This window comes from Saccopteryx leptura, chromosome 5 (genome assembly GCF_036850995.1).
Source record: "Saccopteryx leptura isolate mSacLep1 chromosome 5, mSacLep1_pri_phased_curated, whole genome shotgun sequence".
Lineage (NCBI taxonomy): Eukaryota > Metazoa > Chordata > Mammalia > Chiroptera > Emballonuridae > Saccopteryx > Saccopteryx leptura.
In genome coordinates this window covers 139494130-139509592 of record NC_089507.1, presented here as the reverse complement: position 1 = coordinate 139509592, position 15463 = coordinate 139494130, and the positions used below count along the sequence as shown (strand labels likewise).

Here is a 15463-nt window from a genome sequence, read left to right as displayed (position 1 = left end):
GATTCTTGATGTGTAGCCATGACAGAATAGCTCCAGGAACTGGCTGGCTCTCTGTCAGCACAGTGGTACAGGGCCCTAACTGATAAAGTTAAAGCTTGCTGAAGATACATTTAGCATCAGTTATAAAAATGTCAAAACAAAACTATTTGAAGTTTTTAGATAATGATGACTGGTAATTTAACCTAATTTTTACCCAACTCTGCCTTCTTGGGGCTGACATTTTAGGGGCACAGACCATATGATGTAATGTAGTGGGACTGCTCTGAAAGAATTCAGGCACTCATTCTCTTATATCCATTCTATCATAAGCCTTCAAAGATGACTCTCACTTTTCTAGGATCAAACATAATGAATTTGGCCCTGGCCAGTTGGCTCAGTGGTAGAGCGTCGGCCTGATGTGCAAAAGTCCTGGGTTTGATTCCCAGCCAGGGCACACAAGAGAGGTGCTCATCTGCTTCTCTACCCCTCCCCCTCTCCTTTCTCTCTCTCTCTCTCGCTTCCCCTCCCGCAGCCAAGTCTCCATTGGAGCAAAAGATGTCCCGGGTACTATGGATGGCTCCTTAGCCTCTGCCCCAGGCACTAGAGTGGCTCTGGTCATGACAATGTAATGCCCTGGATGGGCAAGAGCATCGCCCCCTGATGGGTGTGCCGGGTAAATCCCGGTCAGGCGCATGCGAGAGTCTGTCTGACTGCCTCCCTGTTTCCAGTTTAGAAAAAAAAACCAACAAGAAAACATAATGAATTCATCTTGTTTAATTCCTTCCTACTGTAAGATATTTTGGTGCCTATATATTTCTCTGTCCTAGAGTTAGAAAAAATAAAGTGATGTGGGATAGTGTGCAAATATTTATGAAAGAAGAAATGATGTACAAAATATATAAAGAGAGAGACAATCTGCTTTCTAATTGCTTGAAGAATATTGACAAGTGTTTATTTAGTTGAACCCAGTAACAACATTAGTGGGGCTTAAAGTGACTTAGTGGGGCTTAAATTGATTTCAGTTATTATTTATTTTCCTGAGTGTTTCCAAGTTGACAATGGTCTAAGTCAAAATAGAAGTAAATCTTGGCAGTCCTCTGCTGAGAAATCTTAATACTCATTGCCTACTAAATCTGGAATACATCATGTTGAGGGAAAAGAATGCAAGCTACAGAAGTGACATTCACAGTACAGTGCTATTATATTTATGTAATTAAAACATTAATACTATGTATTGTTTATGGATTATAGCTATGTGGTAAAGAATGTCATGCATGAGAATGAGGAACTGACAGTTCATAATAGTGCTTCACTGTGGGGTAGTGAAGGAAGAGAATACATTTGAGAAAGGCTTCATATGTATTTATAATATTTTATTTCTCAAGTTTGTGAATGCACAGATGGCCCATTATATTGTCCTAATTTTTTTTGTAAAATTTATTTTTTAAAAGTTTAATTTAAAGAGAATATGTGAATGAGAGGATGTGTGATTTTAATGAATATGTTAAATCTTTGCATAATTCAGTGTTACTTTATTTTCCTTCATCTCTAAAAAAGGTTTGTGTGAGCAAATGCCAAGCCTAGTTTGTGTGACTCTGAGCGTTCTCTGCTCTGGATGGTCTGGTATCCTCCTGTCCACTTCAGACTGTGGAGAGTTGACCTAGTACAGGCTACTTCTGAACGTGTTCTGGATGGCAGATCCCTATGCACAAGTTAACTGCTTTTTCTTTTTATTTTGCGCATGCCACCCCTGGGTTGTGTGGAGGGTTACTTTGTTTGACCAGGAAAATACAGTGAGGCTCAAAGGAATTATTATCCAATAGAATGTTGAGCCACTAAATTTATTTATGGGCTCAGTGATTTTTTCCTTTGATGGTAGAATCAAGGGTGAGAAGGCCATGTCTTGCCTCTTTGTAAATGGAAGAGTATGGCTGACATCTTCTCCACTGAGTCTTTTTGTTTTGAGCAGATTCTGAGTGTTATTGCTTCTGGATATGTGCTGATCCAGTGTTAAAGACTGAAGGAAATTGTTTGGTTTCCCTGCCCCATTTGTTCTGATAGCACAACTTGAGTCATTTCTGTTCTCTCTCAGCTTTTTATAGTTATGAGAAGCAGTTACAGCTTTGAGATACAAGGAATTTGCATTACAATAAATTGTGGTCTGTGGGTGGCATAGTTGGGTGTACAATGTGGAAATGCTAAAAATGAGCTGAGATTAAAAAAGATTTTGGAAGCAAACAGATAAGCCATAACACATTACATGGATCACAGGTCACCTATGTCAATTTACAAGAGTCTCCATCAGAATGTTTTTTAATCAAAATGTTAATTTCCAACAGGTACATTTTTGTACTAACTGAGAAAATTTTTTTCTTATTACACAATAATATACCTATACATATGTGTATATATGTATGTGTGTAGTTATATCTCTTTTACATATTTTTACAAAGATTAGAGTCTAAACCAGAAGATAAACTAGTACTATCTGTCACTCATAGTTTCTGCCACTGTTATAATAAAAGAGATGACCCCTTTCCCCAAGTTTTCAGAGATAGGAAATACAACTACTCTATTGCTCCATGGAAAAGAATGGAAAGAACACGAGGCCTGTATTACATTCTCATGGAACTTCTCAGAGAAATGAGGGGCATATGATTTGTGAGGGGAAAATGACAGTTTGAGCATAGAGCGCTAAGCCTTGCCCAGGTGTCTCTAGGAACGACTAGTTCTCAGCAGCTTTTTGTTTATAACTGAAATGAGATAATGAATATGATGAGTTTTCTAGATAGATACTGTTCCTACAAGAGGAAGGGAAAAGTTTAACTTAGTGAGGAACATTTAACTTAGAGAAATTAGGGAGCTCTTCACTGGCTATAGGTCAAGTCAAACTCTTTCGCCTTTCCAGAAGTGATACTGTTTTTTTTTTTGTTTTTTTTTTTCTTTTCTCTTCTTTTTTTTTTGTGACAGTTAAGAAATTTAACTTTAAATAACCTCTCCTCAAAATCACAATTCATGGCTTGAGAAAAGTTCACCAAATTGAGCCCAAGGTCGCTGGTTCAAGCAAGGGGTCACACAGTCAGCTGTAGCCCCTGGTCAAGGAACATATGAGAGAGCAGTAAATGAACAACTAAGGTGTCACAACGAAAAACTGATGATTGATTTATAACCTGGCACATAATAAAAAAAATCTCTCCATTTCTGTCTGTCTTTCCCTATCTATCTCTCTCTCTGACTATCTCCCTGTCTCTGTAAAATAAAAGAAAAAAGAAATGTTCACAGAGATACTTGCAGGGTGTATGCAATATTTCCCCATGTATAAGATTCATCTTTTTTGAAAAATGTGGGGTTTGAAACTTGGGTGTGTCTTATAAAGTGGTTGTAGTAATTTTTTACTTGCATTTCCTGTTTATTCACATTTGTTATCATTTTCTCAAATTTTGTGCCCCAATATTAAGGTGAGTTTTATACAGGGAGACTTCTCAAAAATGGGGAAATATGGTACTTTACAACCTTACCACATATTTTCTCTTGGGGTGAGATTTTGAAAAACATAATTTATTCCTCTATGCAATTTAAGCTGCAGAAACAACAACTAAAGTGACATTTTCATTTTTTCTTTTATTTAATTATTAATGTTAATGGGAGGGAGAGGCGGCAAACAGACAGACAGATAGTCAGAAATATCAATCTGTTTCTTTATGTGCCTTGACCCAGGACCAAACCTATGACATTAGTGTATGGGTGTGATGGTCTAACTACTGAGCACTCTGTTGAGAGCAAGCAATTGTCTTTTGGGGGTCAAAATTACTAGAGAAAACCTGGGGCAATTAAAAAATAAAATAATAATCTAGTCTTCTGTGGTGACAACACCAGAAGACTTTTCTTTGCTCTTGACAGGGGTATAAACACTCTTTCTAATTGTTTTCCACAAAGTGACCACTTTCCTAACATGCACTTTTTCTTGTGCTGTGGCAGCAGTCCAGACTTAGAGACCTCGTAAGCTTTGGACATCAGAATTTATCTGAGCCTGAGTCACCATTTACAAGATAGGTTTTTTTGGTCACAGAACACCTCCCAGGGTCTTTGTTTCATCACTTGTAAATTTTCTCAGTTTTATAGCAGAGAATATGCATTGCTGAAGAACCGAGAATCATGTCTCAGCTCTGCCTTCTGAAAAACACATATACTGAACCTCGCCACGATCAATCAAAACTGGCACCAAAGACATTGCACTACCAAATTCAGTGCTTGTCACAACTTATAATTATTTTATTTATGTATATTTTTCTTTCATCTGTCTACCCCATGACAGTGTAGTATTCATAAAGACAGAAAGTGAGTCTGTCCCATTCACTGTAGGCAAACAGTGTCGAGCACAGTGCCTGGCACATAATAAAAATACAATAAGTATTTACTGAATGAATGAATAAATAGTCATTTGTATATGTACACAAATATCCAAAAGTGACAGACACTGTGGACACAGAGAGATATGCTCATGTGCAATGCTCATCTATGCAAACAGATGTACACACATCCAATATGCCTGAGTACATATAGATAGAGAAATACAATAGGAACACAAAGTATATGGAAAGAATAAGTCCTAATATTAACAATAGATATCTCTGTATGAAAATTTTTTGGTTTTTTTATCCTTTTTTTCTTGCACTTCTGCACTAAGAATACAGTTTTTATAATAAAAAAGCTGTTAAAATTCAACATACTTGTCAAATCAAAGCACATCCTATTTTACAATACATTAAAAAGATTTAAATAAAATAAGTTCAAAAGACAGAAGTAAAAATATTAGAATGAGAAGTCATTGAGTGCAGGGATATGAATTCCTAGCACAGTGCCTGGTATATGATGGGCAAAAACTTTACAGAAATGGCAAATTGGAATCAACGTTTGTAGAGAATCCTCTCTACCAAAACTTTCCTTTGGACCTGTACTGAGGCATTATTCCCAAGATGCACATGAGGTGGCAGCAGAGAAGCACATGTAACACAGACTGTTATAGTTTGTGCTATGGAGTAAGTTCCAGGAAACTTCAGAGGATTGAAATGATATCAAGTATGTCTCTTGCTTTCACTACAGCTAACATTGAAACAAGTAGCAAACAGTAACTAGAAATTCTTTATATTTACAAGTTATTATAATATCTTCTAGATAGCCTTGGATTCAACATTGATAGATAACGCACAACACCCAACTGCTCTATTTATCCAGGTGAACTGCTCTCAGCTGTTATTCCCAAGGTGCACACGAGGTGGCAGCAGAGAAGCACACTTGAAAAACATTTACCACAGACAATCCTGTATGTTCTTTCAAGCAAGTTTCAACTACCTTATTCCTTTGAAATAATATAAAGCATGTTTCTTGTTCTCATTACACTTAATCTAGTAATCAGAAATGGAAACTAACTGAAAAACCCTTCATTTTTTAAGTTAAGAAAATTCACTCCTAAATAACCCTCCCTCAAATCACAATTCAAAATACAAAAATTTTAAAATAATGGAAAAAAACTACAATAAAAAACCTATGAAAAATGTACTGATGAATATATTTTAGTGGAAAAAACCTTAAAATACACAGCCTTTCCACCCACACTAAGAAATAGTATACTAAATAAAATTCAGAGAAACTAAAAAAAAATGTTCAAAGCCTGATCAGCCAGTGGTGCAGTGGATAGAGCATTTGACTGGAATGCGGAGGACCCAGTTTTGAGATGCCAAGGTCGCCAGCTAGAGCGTGATCTCATTTGGTTTGAGTAAGCTCACCAGCTTGAGCCCAAGTTCGCTGGCTCGAGCAAGGGGTCAATCACTCAGCTATATCCCCCTGGTCAATGCACATATGAGAGAACAGTCAATGAACAACTAAGGTGTCACAACAAAAAACTGATGATTGATCTGTAACATGGCACATAATAAAAATCTCTCTCCATTCCTGTATGTCTGTCCCTATCTATCACTCTCTCTGACTCTCTCCCTTTCTCTTTAAAAAAAAAAGAAAAAAGAAAAAAGTAATGTTCACAGAGATACTTGGACTGTGTATACCATATTTCCCCATGTATAAGACTCATCTTTTTTGAAAAATGTGGGATTTGATACCTGGGAGCGTCTTATACAGTAGTTGTAGTATTTTTCATTTGCATTTCCTGTTTATTTGCATTTGTTATTATTTTCTCAAATTTTGTGCCCCAATATGAAGGTGCGTTTTATACAGGGAGACTTCTCGTAAATGGGGAAATATGGTACTTTACAACCTTACCACATATTTCCTCTTGGGGTGAGATTTTGAAAAACATAATTCATTCCTCTATGCAATTTAAGCTGCAAAAACAACAACTAAAGTGATATTTTCATTTTTTCCTTTAATTATTATTTTTAGAGGGAGAAAGAGGGGGCAAACAGACAGACAGATAATCAGAAACATCAATCTGTTTCTGTATGTGCCTTGACCCAGAACCAAACCTATGACATTAGTGTAAGGGTGTGATGCTATAACTACTGAGCTCTCTGGTGAGAGCAAGCAATTGTCTTTTGTGGGAAAAATTTAATAGAGAAAACTTGAGGTAATTAAAAATAAAATAATAATTTATTCTACTTTGGTGACAATACCAGAAGATTTTTCTTTGCTATTGACAGTCAGGGGCATAAATATCCTTACTAATTGTTTACCACAAAGTGTCCTCTTTCCTAACATGCACTTTTTCTTGTGCCATGCCACCACTCCAGACTGAGAGACCTTGTAAGCTTTGGACATCAGGATTTAAGTATGTCTGGGTCATCATTTACAAGCTAGGTATTTTTGTGTCACAAAACACTTCCCAGGGTCTTTGTTTCATCACTTGTAAATTTTCTCCGTTTTATAGCTGAGAACATGCATTGCTGAAGAACCGAGAATTATGTCTCAGCTCTGCCTTCTGAGAAACTGATATACTGAACCTTGCCATGATCAATCAAAGCTAGGGTCAGACACATTGCACTACCAAATCCAGTGCTTGTCACAGCTTAAAATTATTTTATTTATTTATATTTTCTTTCCTCTATCTCCCCATGACAGTGTAGTCTTCATAAAGACAGAAAGTGATTCTGTCTCATTCACTGTAGGCAACCAGTGTCAAGCACAGTGCCTGGCACAGAATGAAAATACAATAAGTGTTTACCGAATAAATGAATAAATAGTCATTTGCATATGTACACAGATATCCAAAAATGACAGAAGCTGTGGACACAGATAGATATGCTCATGTGCAATGCACATCTATGCAAACAGATGTACACACACGCAATGTACCTGAGTACATACAGATAGGGAGATATAATAGGTATACAAAGATATGGAAAACAATGTCCTAACATTAACAATAGATATCTCTGTATGAAAATATGTTGTTTTGTTTTTTTTTATCATTTTTTCTTGCACTTCTGCAATAAGAATACAGTTTTTATAATAAAAAAGCTGTTAAAATTCAACATACTTGTCAAATGAAAGCACATCCTATTTTACAATACACTAAGAATATTTAAATTAAAGAAGTTCAAAAGACAGAAGTAAAAATAGTAGAATGAGAAGTCATTGAGTGCAGGGACATGAGTTCCTTGCACAGTGCCTGGTATATGATGAGCACCTTCAAAGGCTTAATGAAAGCATGGATGGAAGGAATGAAGAAAAACAGGATTAACCGAGAGATTCCCAGAAACCAAACCACTAAGCATACACTAAAACTTTACAGAAATGGCAAATTGAAATCAATGTTTGTAGACAATCCTCTCTACCAAAAATTTTCTTTGGACCTGTACTGAGGCATGATTCTCAAGATGCACATGAGGTGGCATCAGAGAAGCACATGTGACATAGACTATTATTGTATGAGTTGTGGAGCAAGTTGCAGCAAACATCAGAGGATTGAAATGATACCAAGAATGTCTCTTGCTTTCACTACAGTTAACGTTGAAACAAATAGCAAACAGTAACTAGAAATTTTTTACATTTACAAGTTATAAAAGTATCTTCTATATAGCCTTCGATTCAACATTGATAGATAATGCACAACACCCAACTGCTGTATTTTTACAGGTGAAATACTCTGAGCTGTTATTTTCAAGGTACACGACGTGGCAGCAAAGAAGTGCACTAGGAAAACAATTACCACAGACAATTCTGTATGTTTTTTCAAGCAAGTTTCACCTACCTAAAACCTTTGAAATGATATAAAGCATGGTTCTTGTTGTCATTACACTTAATCTAGTAATCAGAAATGGAAACTAACTAAAAAAACCTTTTTTTTGAGTTAAGGAATTTCAGTCCTAAATAACCCTGCATCCAAACTACAATTCAAATTACAAAATACTTTAAAATTAATGAAAATAAAAACAATAGAAACCCTATGGAAAAATGTAGTGATGAATACATTTTAGAAGAAGAAAACATTAAAATGCACAGCCTTTTTACCCATACTAAGAACCAGTATACCAAATAAAATCCAAAGAAAGTAAAAAAAAAAAAAGTTCACAGCCTAATCAGGCGGTTGCACAGTGGATAGAGCATTTGACTAGAATGCAGAGGACCCGGATTTGAGATGCCAAGGTCGCCAGCTAGAGTGTGGTCTCATTTGGTTTCAGCAAGCTCACCAGCTTGAGCCCACGGTCACTGGCTCGAGCAAGGAGTCACTCGGTTGTCTGTAGCCCCATGGTCAAGGAACATATGAGAGAGCAGTGCATGAAAAACTAAGGTGTCACAATGAAAAACTGATGATTGTTCTGTGACCTGGAACATAATAAAAAACTCTCTCTTTTCCTGTCTGTCTGTCCCTATCTATCCCTCTCTCTGACTCTCTCCCTGTCTCTTTAAAAAAAAAGAAAAAAAGAAATGTTCACAGAGATATTTGGAGGGTGTATACCATATTTTACTATGTATAAGACTCATCTTTCTTGAAAAATGTGGGGTTTGAAAACTGGGTGCGTCTTATACAGTGGTTGTAGTATTTTTTACTTGCATTTTCTTTTTATTCGCATTTGTTATCATTTTCTCCAATCCTGTGCCCCGAAATTAAGGTGCATCTTATACAGGGAGACTTTTTATGCATGGGAAAATATGGTACTTTACAACCTTACCACATATTTCCTCTTGGGGTGAAATTTTGAAAAACATAATTCATTACTCTATGCAATATAAGCTACAAAAACAACAACAATAATGCCATTGGCATTTTTTCTTTTATTTAATTGTTAATGTTAGAGGCAGGAAGAGGGGGCAAACAGACAGACAGATAGTCAGAAACATCAATCTGTTTCTCTATGTGCCTTGGCCCAGGATCAAACATATGATATAGTGTATGGGTGTGATGTTCTAAATACTGAGCACTCTGGTGAGAGCAAGCTATTGTCATTTTGGGGAAAAATCTACTAGAGAAACTTTAGGTAATTAAAAAATAAAATGATAATCTATTCTGCTATGGTGACAACACCAGAAGCCTTTTTTTGCTCTTGACAGTCAGGAGTATAAACACTATTTATAATGGTTTAGCACAAAGTGAACTCTTTACTAACATGCACTTTTACTTGTGCCGTGGCAGCAGTCCAGACTGAGACCTCCTAAGTTTGGACATCAGAATTTATCTGAGCCTGGGTCACCACTTACGAGCTAGGTTCTTTTGGTCACAGAACACCTCTTAGGCTTTTTGTTTCATCACTTGTAAATTTTCTCAGTTTTATAGCTGAGAACATGCATTGTTAAAGAACCCAGACTTATGTCTCAGCTCTGCCTACCAAGAAACCTCGCCATGATTAATCAAAACTGGGACCGAAGACATTGCACTACTAAATCCAGTGCTTGTCACAACTTATAATTATTTTATTTATGTATATTTTTTCTTTCTCTTTTTACCCCATGACAGTGTAGTATTCATAAAGATAGAAAGTGAGTCTGTCTCATTCACTGTAGGCAACCAGTGTTGATCACAGTGCCTGGCACATAATGAAAATACAATGTGTTTACCGAATGAATGAATAAATAGTCATTTGCATACATACACAGATATCCAAAATTACAAACACTGTGGACTCAGAGAGATATGCTCATGTACAATGGACATCTATGCTAACAGGTGTACACACACCCAATATGCCTGAGTATAAAAATATAGAGAAATATAATAGGTACACAAAGAATATAAAAAGAAATAGTCCTAATATTAACAATAGATAGCTCTGTATAAAAATTTGTTTTTCTGTTTTTCTTATCATTTTTTCCTGCACTTCTGCAATAAGAATACAGTTTTTATAATAAAAAAATCTGTTAAAATTCAACATACTTGTCAAATCAAAGCACATCCTATTTTAGAATACATTAAGAAGATTTAAATAAAAGAAGTTCAAAAGGCAGAAGTAAAAATAGTAGAATGGAAAGTCATTGAGTGCACGGACATGAGTTCCTAGCACAGTGCCTGGTTTATGATGGGCACTTTCAAAGGCTTTATAAAAGCATGGCTGGAAAGAAAGTGGAAAACCAAGATGACCGAGAGATTCCCAGAAAAGAAACCACTAAGAGTGCACAAAAACTTTACAAAAACAGTAAATTGGAATCAACGTTTGTAGACAATCCTCTCTACCAAACCTTTCTTTTGGACCTGTACTGAGGCGTGATTTTCAATATGCACAATAAATGGTAGCAAAGAAACACATGTAAAAGAGACCATTATTGTATGTGCTCTTTAGCAAGTTCCAGCAAACTTCAGAAAATTGAAATGATATCAAGTATATTTCTTGCTTTCACTACAGTTAATGTTGAAACAAATAGCAAACAGTAACAAGAAATTCTTTATATTTACAAGTTATAAAAGTATCTTCTAGATAGCCTTAGATTCAACATTGATAGATAACGCACAACACCCAACTGCTGTATTTTTTCAGGTGATCTACTCTGAGCTGTTAATCCCAAGGTGCACACCATGTGGTAGCAGAGAAGTGCACTTGAAAAACATTTAACTCAGACAATGCTGTATGTTCTTTCAAGCAAGTTTCAACTACCTCAAACCTTTGAAATAATATAAAAAATGTTTCTTGTTGTCATTACACTTAATCTAGTAATCAGAAATGGAAACTAAATAAAAAAACCCTTCCTTTTTTTCCTCTTATTTTTTGTTCTTTTCTGAAGCTGGATAGAGGGAGTCAGTCAGACCGACACCCGCACCCACCCGACCGGGATCCACCCAGCATGCCCACCAGGGGGCGATGCTCTGCCCTTCTGGGTCGTCGCTCTGTCACGACCAGAGCCATTCTAGCGTGTGAGGCAGAGGCCACGGAGTTATCCCCAGTGCCCAGGCCATCTTTGCTCCAATGGAGCCTTGGCTACAGGAGGGGAAGAGAGAGACAGAGAAAAAGGAGAGGGGGATGGGTGGAGAAGCAGATGGGCACTTCTTCTGTGTGCCCTGGCCGGGAATCGAACCTGGGACTTCTGCATGCCAGGTCGATGCTCTACCACTGAGCCAACCGTCCAGGGCCTCCTTTTTTAAGTTAAGGAAATTCACTTCTAAATAACTCTTCCTCAAAATCACAATTGAAATTACAAAACACTTTAAAATTAGTGAAAATAAAAGCTACAATAGAAATCCCATGAAAAATGTAATGATGAATACATTTTAGGGGAAGAAAACTTTAAAATACACAGCCTTTCCACCCATAATAAGAATTAGGATACTGAATAAAATCCAGAGAAAGTAAAAAAAAATGTTCACAGGCTGAGCAGGTGGTGGAGCAGTGGGTAGAGCATTTGACTGGAATGTGGAGGACCCAGTTTTGAGATGCCAAAGGTCGCCAGGTAGAACTTGGTCTCATTTGGTTTGAGCAAGCTCACCATCTGAGCCCAAGGTCGCTGGCTCGAGCAAGAGGTCACTCAGTCAGCCATAGCTCCCTGGTCAAGGCACATATGAGAGAGCAGTCAATGAAAAACTAAGGTGTCACAATGAAAAACTGATGATTGATCTTTGACCTGGCACATAATAAAAAACTCTCTCTTTTCCTATCTGTCTGTCCCTATCTATCCCTCTCTCTGACTCTCTCCCTGTCTCTTTAAAAAAATAAAAGAAAAAAAAATGTTCACAGAGGTATTTGGAGGGTGTATACCATATTTTCTTATGTATATGACCCATCTTTCTTGAAAAATGTGGGGTTTGAAAACTGGGTGCGTCTTATACAGTGGTTGTAGTATTTTTTACTTGCATTTCCTGTTTATTCGCATTTATTATCATTTTCTCAAATTCTGTGCCCTGAAATTAAGGTGCGTCTTATACAGGGAGACTTTTTATACATGGGAAAATATGGTACTTTACAACCTTACCACATATTTCCTCTTGGGGTAAAATTTTGAAAAACATAATTCATTACTCTATGCAATATAAGCTACAAAACAACAACAATGCCAGTCATTTTTTTAAATTTAATTATTAATGTTAGAGGCAGGAAGAGGGGGCAAACAGACAAACAGATAGTCAGAAACATCAATCTGTTTCTCTATGTGCCTTGACCCAGGACCAAACATATGACATTAGTGTATGGGTGTGATGCTCTAACTACTGAGCTCTCTGATGAGAGCAAGCCATTGTCTTTTGGGGGAAAAATCTACTAGAGAAACTTGAGGCAATTAAAAAATAAAATGATAATCTATTCTGCTGTGGTGATAACAACAGAAGACTTTTTTGCTCTTGACACTCAGGAGCATAAACACTATTTATAATTGTTTAGCACAAAGTGAACCCTTTACTAACATGCACTTTTACTTGTGCCATGGCTGCAGTTCAGACTGAGACCTCTTAAGTTTGGACATCAGAATTTATCTGAGCCTGGGTCACCACTTATGAGCTAGGTTCTTTTGGTCACAGAACACCTCCTAGGCTTTTTGTTTCATAACGTGTAAATTTTCTCAGTTTTATAGTGGAGAACACGCATTGCTAAAGAACCGAGACTTATGTCTCAGCTCTACCTTCCGAGAAATTCATATACTGAACCTCGCCACGATTAATCAAAACTGGGACCAAAGACATTGCACTACCAAATCCAGTGTTTGTCACAACTTATAATTATTTTATTTATGTATATTTTTTCTTTCTTTGTTTACCCCATGACAGTGTAGTATTCATAAAGATATAAAGTGAGTCTGTCTCATTCACTGTAGGCAACCAGTGTTGATCACAGTGCCTGGTACATAATGAAAATACAATAAGTGTTTACCGAATGAATGAATAAATAGTCATTTGCATATGTACACAGATATCCAAAAATGACAAACACTGTGGACTCAGAGAGATATAATCATGCTAACAGGTGTACACACACCCAATATGCCTAAGTATAAAAGTAGAGAGAAATATAATAGGTACACAAAGAATATGGAAGGAAAGAGTCCTAATATTAACAATAGATAGCTCTGTTTAAAAATTTGTTTTTTTGTTTTTCTTATCATTTTTTCCTGCACTTCTGCAATAAGAATACAGTTTTTATAATAAAAAAAATCTGTTAAAATTCAACATACTTTTCAAATCAAAGCACATTCTATTTTACAATACATTAAGAAGGTTTAAATAAAAGAAGTTCAAAAGACAGAAGTAAAAATAGTAGAATGGAAAGTCATTGAGTGCACGGACATGAGTTCCTAGCACAGTGCCTGGTATATGATGGGCACTTTCAAAGGCTTTATGAAAGCATGGCTGGAAAGAAAGTGGAAAACCAAGATGAACCAAGAGATTCCCAGAAAAAAAACCACTAAGTGTGCATAAAAACTTTACAAAAATAGCAGATTGGAATCAACGTTTGTAGACAATCCTCTCTACCAAACCTTTCTTTTGGACCTGTACTGAGGCGTGATTTCAAGATGCACAATAAATGGCAGCAAAGAAGCACATGTAAAAGTGACAATTATTGTATGTGCTCTTTAGCAAGTTCCAGCAAACTTCAGAAAATTGAAATGATATTAAGTATATTTCTTGCTTTCACTACAGTTAACGTTGAAACAAGTAGTAAACAGTAACAAGAAATTCCTTATATTTACAAGTTATAAAATATCTTCTAGATAGCCTTAGATTCAACATTGATAGATAATGCACAACACCCAACTGCTGTATTTTTTCAGGTGAACTGCTCTGGGCTGTTAATCCCAAGGTGCACACCATGTGGCAGCAGAAAAGCGCACTTGAAAAACATTTAACACAGACAATCCTGTATGTTCTTTCAAGCAAGTTTCAACTACCTCAAACCTTTGAAATAATATAAAGGATGTCTCTTGTTGTCATTACAGTTAATCTAGTAATCAGAAATGGCAACTAACTAAAAAACCCTTCCTTTTTTTTTCTTTTATTTTTTGTACTTTTCTGAAGCTGGAAACGGGGAGTTCAGCTTCAGAAACCAACACCCGCACCTGCCAGACCGGGATCCACCCGGCACGCCCACCAGTGGGCGATGCTCTGCCCATCTGGGTCGTTGCTCTGTCATGACCAGAGCCATTCTAGCATGTGGGCAGAGACCACGGAGCCATCTCCAGCGCCCAGGCCATCTTTGCTCCAATGGAGCCTTGGCTGCAGAAGGGGAAGAGAGAGACAGAGAAAAAGGAGAGGGGGATGGGTGGAGAAGCAGATGGGCGCTTCTTCTGTGTGCCCTGGCCTGGAATCGAACCCGGGACATCTGCATGCCAGGCTGACGCTCTACCACTGAGCCAACCGTCCAGGGCCTCCTTTTTTAAGTTAAGGAAATTCACTTCTAAATAACTCTTCCTCAAAATCACAACTGAAATTACAAAACACTTTAAAATTAGTGAAAATAAAAGCTACAATAGAAATTCCATGAAAAATGTAGTGATGAATACATTTTAGGGGAAGAAAACTTTAAAATACACAGCCTTTCCACCCATAATAAGAATTAGGATACTGAATAAAATCCAGAGAAAGTAAAAGAAAAAAATGTTCACAGGCTGAGCAGGCGGCAGAGCAATGGGTAGAGCATTTGACTGGAATGCAGAGGACCCAGGTTTTAGATGCCAAAGGTAGCCAGGTAGAGCTTGGTCTCATTTGGTTTGAGCAAGCTCACCATCTGAGCCCAAGGTCGCTGGCTCGAGCAAGAGGTCACTCAGTCAGCCATAGCTCCCTGGTCAAGGCACATATGAGACAGCAGTCAATGAAAAACTAAGGTGTCACAATGAAAAACTGATGATTGATCTTTGACCTGGCACATAATAAAAAACTCTCTCTTTTCCTATCTGTCTGTCCCTATCTATCCCTCTCTCTGACTCTCTCCCTGTCTCTGTAAAATAAGAAAAGAAAAAAAAAGAGAAATGTTCACAGAGATATTTGGAGGGTGTATACCATATTTTCCTATGTATATGACCCATCTTTCTTGAAAAATGTGGGGTTTGAAAACTGGGTGCGTCTTATACAGTGGTTGTAGTATTTTTTACTTGCATTTCCTATTTATTCGCATTTTTAATC

The 15463-nt window shown here is 37.0% G+C and overlaps 1 non-coding gene across 1 annotated transcript; it reads left to right on the top strand.

Moving 5' to 3' along the window:
* Positions 1-357: 357 nt before the first annotated feature.
* Positions 358-433, top strand: TRNAI-GAU (transfer RNA isoleucine (anticodon GAU)). The gene has a single exon. It is a non-coding gene; the product is annotated as a tRNA-Ile (tRNA).
* The last annotated feature ends 15030 nt before the right edge of the window (positions 434-15463 follow it).